Genomic DNA, 9,301 nt, shown 5'->3' on the forward strand with positions numbered 1-9,301 from the left:
CAGCAGTTCCCTGTTTAACCATGCAGGTCTCCTGGTACCCTTCCTTGACTTCCTACTTGTTGGGATGCTCTGATCTTGAGCTCGGAAGAAGCAGTCCTTGAATGCTAACCAACTATCTTGGGCCCCCTTACCTTCTAGTACCCTGTCCCATGGGATTTCCCCTAGCAATTGCTTGAGAAGGCCAAAGTTGGCCCTACTAAAGTCCAGGGTTGCGATTCTGCTAGCTATTCTGTTCCTGCCACATGAGATCCTGAACTCTACCATCTCATGGTCACTACAACCAAGGCTGCCCTCAACCTTCACTGCTTCAACTAGACCCTCCTTGTTAGTGAGGATAAGATCCAGCAGCGCTCCTCTCCTAGTTGGCTCATCCACCATTTGCATCAGCAAGTTATCATCAATGCACTGGAGGAACCTCCTGGACTGAGGATGGCTGGCTGAGTAGGCCTCCCAGCAAATATCAGGGTAGTTGAAATCCCCCACGACAACCAGGCCCTGTAATTGCGAGACTGCTCTCAGCTGCCTGTAGAAGGCCTCATCACCCTCCTCATCCTGATCCGGTGGCCTGTAATAGACACCCACAACAGTATCACCCCTGCCAGCCTGCCCCTTAATTCGCACCCACAAACTCTCAACTTGCTCCTGATCCGCCCCTGGACAGAACTCAATACATTCTAGCTGCTCACTCACATAAAGAGCAACTCCACCACCTCTCCTTAGTGGCCTGTCTTTCCTGAACAGGACATAGCCATCCATGACCACATTCCAGTCATGCGAGGCATCCCACCAGGTCTCTGTAATTGCCACTAGATCATAGCCCCCCGACCAAACACGGATTTCCAACTCCTCTTGTTTATTCCCCATTCTGCGTGCATTGGTGTACAGGCATTTGAGGGAGCAAGCTGAGCACACCGATTTCACCCTAGGGGGATGGGAAGCCTCCTGGTCTACCTCAACACTAGAGCGTTGCCCCAGTGGTGCAAGCCCAGCTACTACCCTATCCCCCTTCGAATTTAGTTTAAAGTTCTCTGAATGAGCCCTGCTAATTCCTGTCCCAGAACCCTTTTGCCCCTACGACATAAACCTTTCCCATGTATTACCGTCACGCCTGGTGTCTTATAAAAACAGCCATTATCAAAGAACCCAAAGCCCTGCCTGTAGCACCAGTCTCATAGCAGGCATTTATAGAGAGAAACCTACTATTCCATCCCACGTCATCACCCGAAAATGGAAGGAGGGAGGAGAAAACAACTTGTGCCCCAGACTCTTTCACCAACCGTCCTAGGGCCTTGTAGTCTTTCTTCATCCCCCTCAGACTACGGGATGCAGCTTCTTCCCCACTTGTCTGGAAGATCAGCAGGGGGTAGTAGTCTGTGGCCTTCACCAGGTTGGGGAGTTTCCTGGTGATATCCCTGATTCGGGCTCCAGGCAGGCTGCAGACCTCCCTGTGATGGGGGTCAGCTCTGCATATTGGGCCCTCAGATCCCTTTAGGAAGGAGTCTCCAACCACTAAAACTCTTCTCTTCTTCCTTGTGGAGGAGGTAGCTATACACCTGTCAGGTTTTTCTGACTGTGGTGGGACCTCTGATATAGGTTGCCTCTCCACCACGTCCCCATTGGACCGGCTGTATTCCACTAGGTCTTCATATCTATTGCTCAGAGGCACCTGTGGAGGCAAGGTAGGCAAGAAGGGCACTCGCCTTTTGCCACGGCCATAGACTTGCCTCCACTCACTCCTCTCCTCTAGGTTATTGTTTTCCACCTGAGAGGGGCAGAGTACAGGGGTCCCTCGATCCTGGGAGCTCTCCGGCAGGTGCTCCCATTTTTGTTGCAGGGAGGGCAGAGCCTGGCTCCACCAGTCTATCTCCATTTCAGCCTCCCGAATGCTCCTAAGCCTTTCTACTTCGGCTTGAAGCCTTTCAACCTGGCTTTGCAGCTGTGCTGCTCAGCCGAGCAGATCATCTACTTGCTCACAGCACACACAGCCCCCTGTCACCACAGAGACGCTGTAGCATTCCCTGCAGCCTGTGATCTGCACCATTGCCTCCTTCCGTGGGAGCTCTGTCTGGGTTCCCACATCCATTTTGGTCTTCTTCCGCCGGGTAGATACCATTGTTCTTTCACTGAGCTGGGAAATACCTGTTGGTGACACCCCTGGTTCACAGCTCCTTGGCACCTTCCTCGCCTTGTGCACTGGGAGGGAGTCAGAGCCCTCCCCAACAAGCTGCAAACGACTGCAGCCTCTCCCTCCCTGGGACACACCCAGTCACAGCTGAGTCTCCTCTTTCACCCAGGAGCTGCTCCTCTGCTCCCTCTGGGAGTCTCCCTCTCCCCTCTGGCCAGGAACTAGTCCCTGCCCTCCAGGAGGCTTTTTATCACCCGATCACAGGGGGTGGTGCGTTTAAATCGTTTAAATCGTTTAAATCGCCCGCGGTGCCTCTGGCTACGCCCCCTCCTCTCCTGATTCGTTGCCGGGAACCTCTGGGTCCGGGGGGGAAGCAGCTCGGGGCTGATGCTCGCGGGGGGCTCGGGGGGGGCCCAGAGTACGAAAACTGCCCGGTTAAGCCCGATGTCGCCCTCGCCCCCGCACTAACCTCAAGTCACTGCCGCCGCTGTCGCTGCTGCCGCCGCTGTCAGCAGCACGATAGTTACATATACATAAAACATTAGGATAAAAGAATTCTGTAATATTATTCCCTGAATACAAATTTAACTGGTTTATAATAAAGAATTTATGTGAATATGGCAATGAAAATATTTAGAAATATTTTTGAACTTTATTTAATGAGTTGATTTATCTGAAAAAAATTCTATTAATTTCAAATCAAAGGAACAGGAAAAAATAGTATAATAGCTGACTTTTTTTTCTTTCCAGTTTATAATCCTTGTAAACCCATACTAAATTATACACTTGATTCATTACGGCACATAGAAGAGAAAAAGCTATAGTTACCCTCTACCACCCTCCCTGCAATTAAAACTATTTACCCTCTAGAAGCCCAATCTACAGGTCAAGTCACAGGTATTTCTTCCATTGATTTCATTTTTTTTCACTTTGAGTGACAACCATTTCTGCCTAGTTAGCAGTGCTAAAAGTTTATCCTGGTTTTATACAGGAGCATAAACTTCTGTTTTCGTCAGCTGCATAAGCAACGAATATGGGACGCAGACTTAGGAGGGCTGTACAAATATACATCACTGACCTGCAGTAAGAAGTTCAAAGGGTGGATTCTGTCTCCAAAAGAAAACCAAGGATATTTGCTATCTCTGGTCTTGACTTGGTCTTAAGTGTTTAAGGCATGAGCTGAGCCTGGTTTTATCATTTCAGGCAACCTCTTTTGTATATATATTCTTTGTCTTTTTTTTTTTTTCCATCAATAAGTAACTAAATTAAACCAGTAATCTTTCTTAAGTAGACAAGCTCTCACATTCCTAAAAAGTTTCACTGCCTGTTTGAGCACCAAGTATCATAAAATACAAAGTGTTTCTTGATTTACCACTTTAATTACTAAGAAAGGCAGTATGGATAGAAGACATAGTCCCAGTATTTGGAGTCAGAAAGTCCAGGCTGTGTTTGTAAGAGAACCACTGCATGATCATGGACCAACCATTTTATATCTCCATCGCTTTACATTTAAAATGGAATAACAACATTCATCTTGCTTGTGACGTTCTTTACAACTCACAGATAAGAAAATGACATGTGATTTAGGTATTGTTATGTCCTATTCTATGCTTGGTTTATGTTCTAATAACCCAAGATCATTCTAAAAAATATTTCTGAAAGATGTTGTGTTGGTCATGGATTTGTTTTGCTTAGTGTGAACGCTCAGGAGGAAAATGTTTCATGAAGATCCAGCTATCACTTTCAAGAAAAGATCATGGAGACCCTGAATACTATTTTTCTCATGTCAAGGACTGGCAAAAAAAACGAGCCTGCAGGACAAAGAACTACATCTCCCAGAAATCAAGTAGTTAATAGTGCAACTGTTACCATTAGCTGCCCTACAAGTCAGTGTTTTTCAATAATACGATTATTACTTAGTACATTGTAACAGTTTCTTTTTATTTTGAGTATTTCCAGAAGAAGGACCACATATGCTCTAACTTCTTAAAACGTGCACAATCAGTGCTTTTGATTTTGGTCACCAGAATTTAACAAATTGATATGGAAAAGAATATATACAGGCATTTAATTTGCTTCACTGTCAATATGTTTGGACAAGAAAACTGAAAGGATTTTAATTGTATTCAAGACTGGTGTGTTAACATAAAACAACATACTGAATTACTCTCTACTCCAGAAACTTTGTAAAAACCTTGCTATAGTGAGAATAAAGCTGTTCTGTATGAACAGTGAAAACTGTTCATACAAGATGAAACTTGTATGAACAAGTTCAATCAACTTGCTCTTGATTGAAACTCCAAAGGAAGAGAACATTTATTCTGTTGCGATATCCAAAACACAGCAAAAGAGTTGTCTTCATCTTGTTAAGAAAGTTACCCTTCAGGGTACAATCTATTTACAAGAGTGCTGAGAACACTGAAGAATATTACGAGTACTGACAAGACAATGAGTACTGTGAGTATTAACACCCTGAGAGTATAAATAGAAATATTAAAAAGTGTACTCCTTATCCACTTCATGGTTAATTCATAGAAGAGTGGTGGGACTTTGGTAGTGGTGTAGGACACTAAGACATCTTGGTTTATGTATTTTACATGGTATATCGTATACAAATTACTGAGAATATAAGTGTATTTAACAGAGGTGAGGAGACCAAAACTAATATGAGCTCCTTGCTTTTCCAAAACTCTTTCTAAAATGTACACGGGGAGACTGTAAGTCCTGTGATATTCTTACTGATTTACTTATCTTTAACATATGACACCTTATGTGTTTTTTTCCCCTCTTCAGGGGGCTTTTCCTATTACAGTTTAATATCATAACTTATTACACAACTACGATGTGCCACCAGGAATGACAGGGACATGGAGCAACTCACAGACTTTCTGGATTTCGGGCTGGCACCCAGATTCTTTGTCTAGGGGTACAGAAGTATGTGTTGCAGAGAGCAAGTGTATTATTGCGCTGCCTGTTGCGAGTATTTTTAAGGTAACACAGAGTTTTCTAATTTAAAAACATTATGTGTATTTTTACGAGCAGCTGGTGTTTACAGTATATTTGTAAGCAAATTGCAATTGATGTCTTCTCTACTAATTCGGTATCCAGGGACAGTCTTGAAAATTAGATCTACATATGACTAACGAAAATCTATTGCACAATGTAATTAACTGAGCCGAGGCAGACCCTCATAAAACGACACTAAACACAAGAGGTAAGTCTCAGAGGTCTTGTGTCATCCTGTTCGTGTGATGACTCACGTGTGATCCAGCCACCTGCGAGCACCCGGAGGGAGCCGTGCAGCCTTGAGAAGGAAGGGGAGCTCAGGAGAGATGGGCGGGCAGCAGGAGTGCCAGGAGGTGGCAGCCTGTGAAACGCCACCGTAGCTGTACCCAGCCTAAGTCTCCCATGTGAAGCTGTAGCTGCGATGCACGAGCCCTGGAGGAGCTACACCAGCTCCTGAAACACACAGGAGCATCTTCCAAGTCCGGTCCTTCTGCTCAGCAGCTGAGGACCACCTGAACTTTATACGCCCACAGCAAATACTTTTGATTAGAGCCGACTCCGACCTTCACGATGCTCTCAGCACAGGTCCAACATGGGCTGAGGAAGCCAGAGTAACTACGCCATGTAATGCAACACCAGCATTCACCATTACTATCCTGGTTTGGCTACAATGTAGCATCAAACGTCCAGACACCTTTGCTTTTCAGCCAACACACGCACATGCAACACGCTGTGTTAGCTACTGAAAGGCCATAGACTGCCCCCACCCTGGCCTTACAACCACCCCAGCTGACTTCCCCAACCTTTCCTTTGTCCCCCACCATGCCCCAGCGCAGCCCCTGCTCCAGCATCAGCCTTCCCGCTCCACCTTGCCAGGCGCAGCTGCACCAGCCAAGGGCAGCAGCACTTCTGGCGCCTCCCAAAAGCTAGGCCAGCACTTAAGAGGTGGAAAACAGGGCAAAGGAGTGGCAGGGTTCCCTCCCTCGCCCAAGCCGTGCCCCTGCTTAGCCAAGGGACATTCTCAAGGGCCATCCTTGAGGCCATGGTCTGGCCCTGAACACTGCAGCTGGCTGAGGGCTATGGAGGGCTCGTCATATTGCTCCAGCACCAAACTGAAACCTACAGAGCAGTCAGCAAACATAGGGAATTGCATTTTTTTGCATCTTAATTTCTCAAAATACCTCCCAAACCCTTAGCTTGTTTAAGAGCTGTACTGAGGTACCATGAGGGCAGTTCTGAATGCAAAGAGCAGAGCACTACTAAACCTTAAGGGACAAAGCCTCAACTGCTGAACCATTTCAGTGGCCGTTACAAGAATGCCTATTCCTTCATTTGAAGCTTGCAACAGTTTCTGCATGTGCCAGCAGGCTCAAGTAGACTGTTTCTGCATTTATTTTGTGCTAGGAATACCAGCACTATGTTTTTTTCCCTTTCTCCTTGTATTCCTCTGGACTTCAGAGGAGAAACCACTCTGACAAGGTAACATTAAAATTGAGTGGACCTGATACGACAATTTGTTCATTCTCAGGTAAAGACTCACATTCTAGCAGTTGTCCATCTCTGAAACTCCTCATCGTCTACTCCAAAGCTTAAATGTATTTGAGGGGGGATCTTTTCTGTCATGGCAAGTGTATTCCAACATCAAGCATCTATCACAGTAATTGCCCAGTCCATCCTTGCATTCAGGTAATGGCATTTCAGCTCAAGACACCAGCTCCTCCTAACCACAGCGGAGGCACTGTATGAGAAGTTGCCTTATCTATTCACACTATGCCTTTTAGATATTTTGCAAGTCAGTGCCATTAGCTTCTGCCAGAAGATGCATCCAGGTCACATCACAGCAGTCGCACAGCTGAGGTGTTCACCGGACCTCAGTCAATCAGGAACACAAGGTCCGATCTCAGGCAAAGCTCTGTTCACTGCTTGCTCCAGATCCACGCAGAGGGTTTGACTGGTCGGCTTGCACCCACTGCTTTGGAGTGGTGCCTTGCTCTCCACTTGTCACTACAAGGGCACAAGGCTGGCAAAATAAATGTTATGTTTTTAGGGCACGCAATCACTCTTTGAAGAGGGCATGTGCATTTAGCGGTAGGATAAAGCTTTTATGGAAGGGACCTATATTATTTTAAGTTTAGCAAATATGTACATATCCTACACAAATATGTTTAAATCAGTATGTTTACACAAATGTTAAAATCAGTAATTGAATTCAAGGTTTGGGTTTTGTTCTTTCAGTCGCAGATTTAATGTGATTACTCGTGCCCGTAGTAACTCGATGGATAGCTACAGTCAGTGGAGGTGGTGGAAATACACTGTCCATGAAACTGCAAGAAGGAACTCAACGAATCTGGCTTCATGCAGTGTTTCAAGAGCACCATCTTGTGGTTTTCCCTTTATATTTTTTAAAACTTCTATACTACAGCATAATTTCCTCAAAAGAGTTGTCAGCCCCTGGTTTTAGGAGTAGATATTTTGGGAGGTATGAAGGGAATTCTTACCACAATCTTAATCTAGATTCCTTTTTTTAAACTCTGTGGGTCAGGGCAGACTTTATATTTTTACCACTAAATATTCTGAGCTTTTTTGGGAGTGATCACTGCCAGAACTTTGAGTTTTAAAATTTTTGTCAAACAAAACATTCAACATGATAAAATGTCTCTTCTTTGCGGCGAAGCCTTTGTCTAGTGACAGCATATCTGACACATGCTGCAGTTTTGCCACACATTAGAAATCAGCCTCTGAGGTGAACAGCTAGACTGTGTGCTGTGCTAAGGCGCCAGCAGTCGCAGAGTTGAAGTAAGAGGGTTTTTCTTCTGTTTTGGGTCTTCCATGTCTCACTATCCTCAAAGCACAAAGGCTGCTGCTGGAGGATAAATTACACTGCTAAGTGCATACAAACTTGTCCTTGTTTTTACAAGTGATTATATCATCAGATTAATCATCATTATCTGATACTTCTCTCCAGCTTCTCTGGTTACTGTGGTGGGACAGCTGAGATATTGCCTTTAATGCTTTGCAGACAGATGTAAGCATCTCGAGCAGCTCCTTGGGTTTTTCAGGACAGCATCGTAAGTGCAAGAGAGAAGAGCTGTAAAATGTGGATATTCAATGTTGATTTCAGAAAGTCCTAAACCCCCGCCTCTGCCTGCCTCCCAGCTAGGGTCATGATGAAGTTAGGTACTCTGGCTCCATAATTGTTAAGGACAGGCAGAACAGATGCTAGCCACGGCAATTTAGAGAGCAGAGAAACATCCCGCCCTTCCTCACCATGCAGAGCCATGCCTAGAGATAAGCAAGTAACTGGGAGATGTCTCTGTTGCACCAGCCAGGCAGGGGACTCTCTCAGCCTACGGGTATTTCTCACCTTCTGTAGATCTGAAAGGTGTATGTAATGTGGGTAAGAAGCTTATCACGTTCCTGCAATGCCACTGGGGCTGCCAATTGTTGAGTCTGAAAGTGGTTTTGACAACACAGCTGTAGTCGTTGGGGACTACTCACCTCCATATGGCAAGTGCTATGCTCTCGCACTGGGTATGACTCACATTGATTACATATCAAAGGCAGGTTCAAGATAGGCTCAGCACAGACATTAACAACAATCTGCATCTACTACTTTGCTCCCACCTTTCGCACTGAAATCACTCTCCTCAGCACCGTTTGGGGCACATGCTCGTACTAACATCCAATGCCATCGCCCTCTGTAAGGAGCTGCTTTCTTGCTCGACAGTAGATGCCAGCATGCCTGGGTGGGGATTGATTGTCCACTCTGTATTTTTCTGCTGTACACTGTTCACTGAAACTATTTGTGAGGAGACCAACAATCATGTGGCTTTCAGTAAGATGCATAGTTTTTATACAGGTCCAGTGCTCAGCAGTGTTGGGCAACGTTTCAACTGTTGGGCAAGATTACCACAAAGGAATAAACAGCTGTGTGGCCACCACAGGTCCTCATGCTTCTCTTCAGAAATTTTGCATAAAAAAATTGCAAGCATTGGTAACAGGTCAAGGTCCTTAAGGAGCTGTCACCCACCTGCTGGAGACTACAGTCTTGAATGTCTATTCTGATTATTAACACTAAAGCTGTAGGCAAGGGTCTGATGATCCAGGTAAGACAAAAATGGTTGGGCAAAAGGAAAGAAACAGCCACAACGGTTTGCAGCAGACCCATTA

This window comes from Nyctibius grandis, chromosome 1 (genome assembly GCF_013368605.1).
Source record: "Nyctibius grandis isolate bNycGra1 chromosome 1, bNycGra1.pri, whole genome shotgun sequence".
Taxonomy (NCBI): Eukaryota; Metazoa; Chordata; class Aves; order Nyctibiiformes; family Nyctibiidae; genus Nyctibius; species Nyctibius grandis.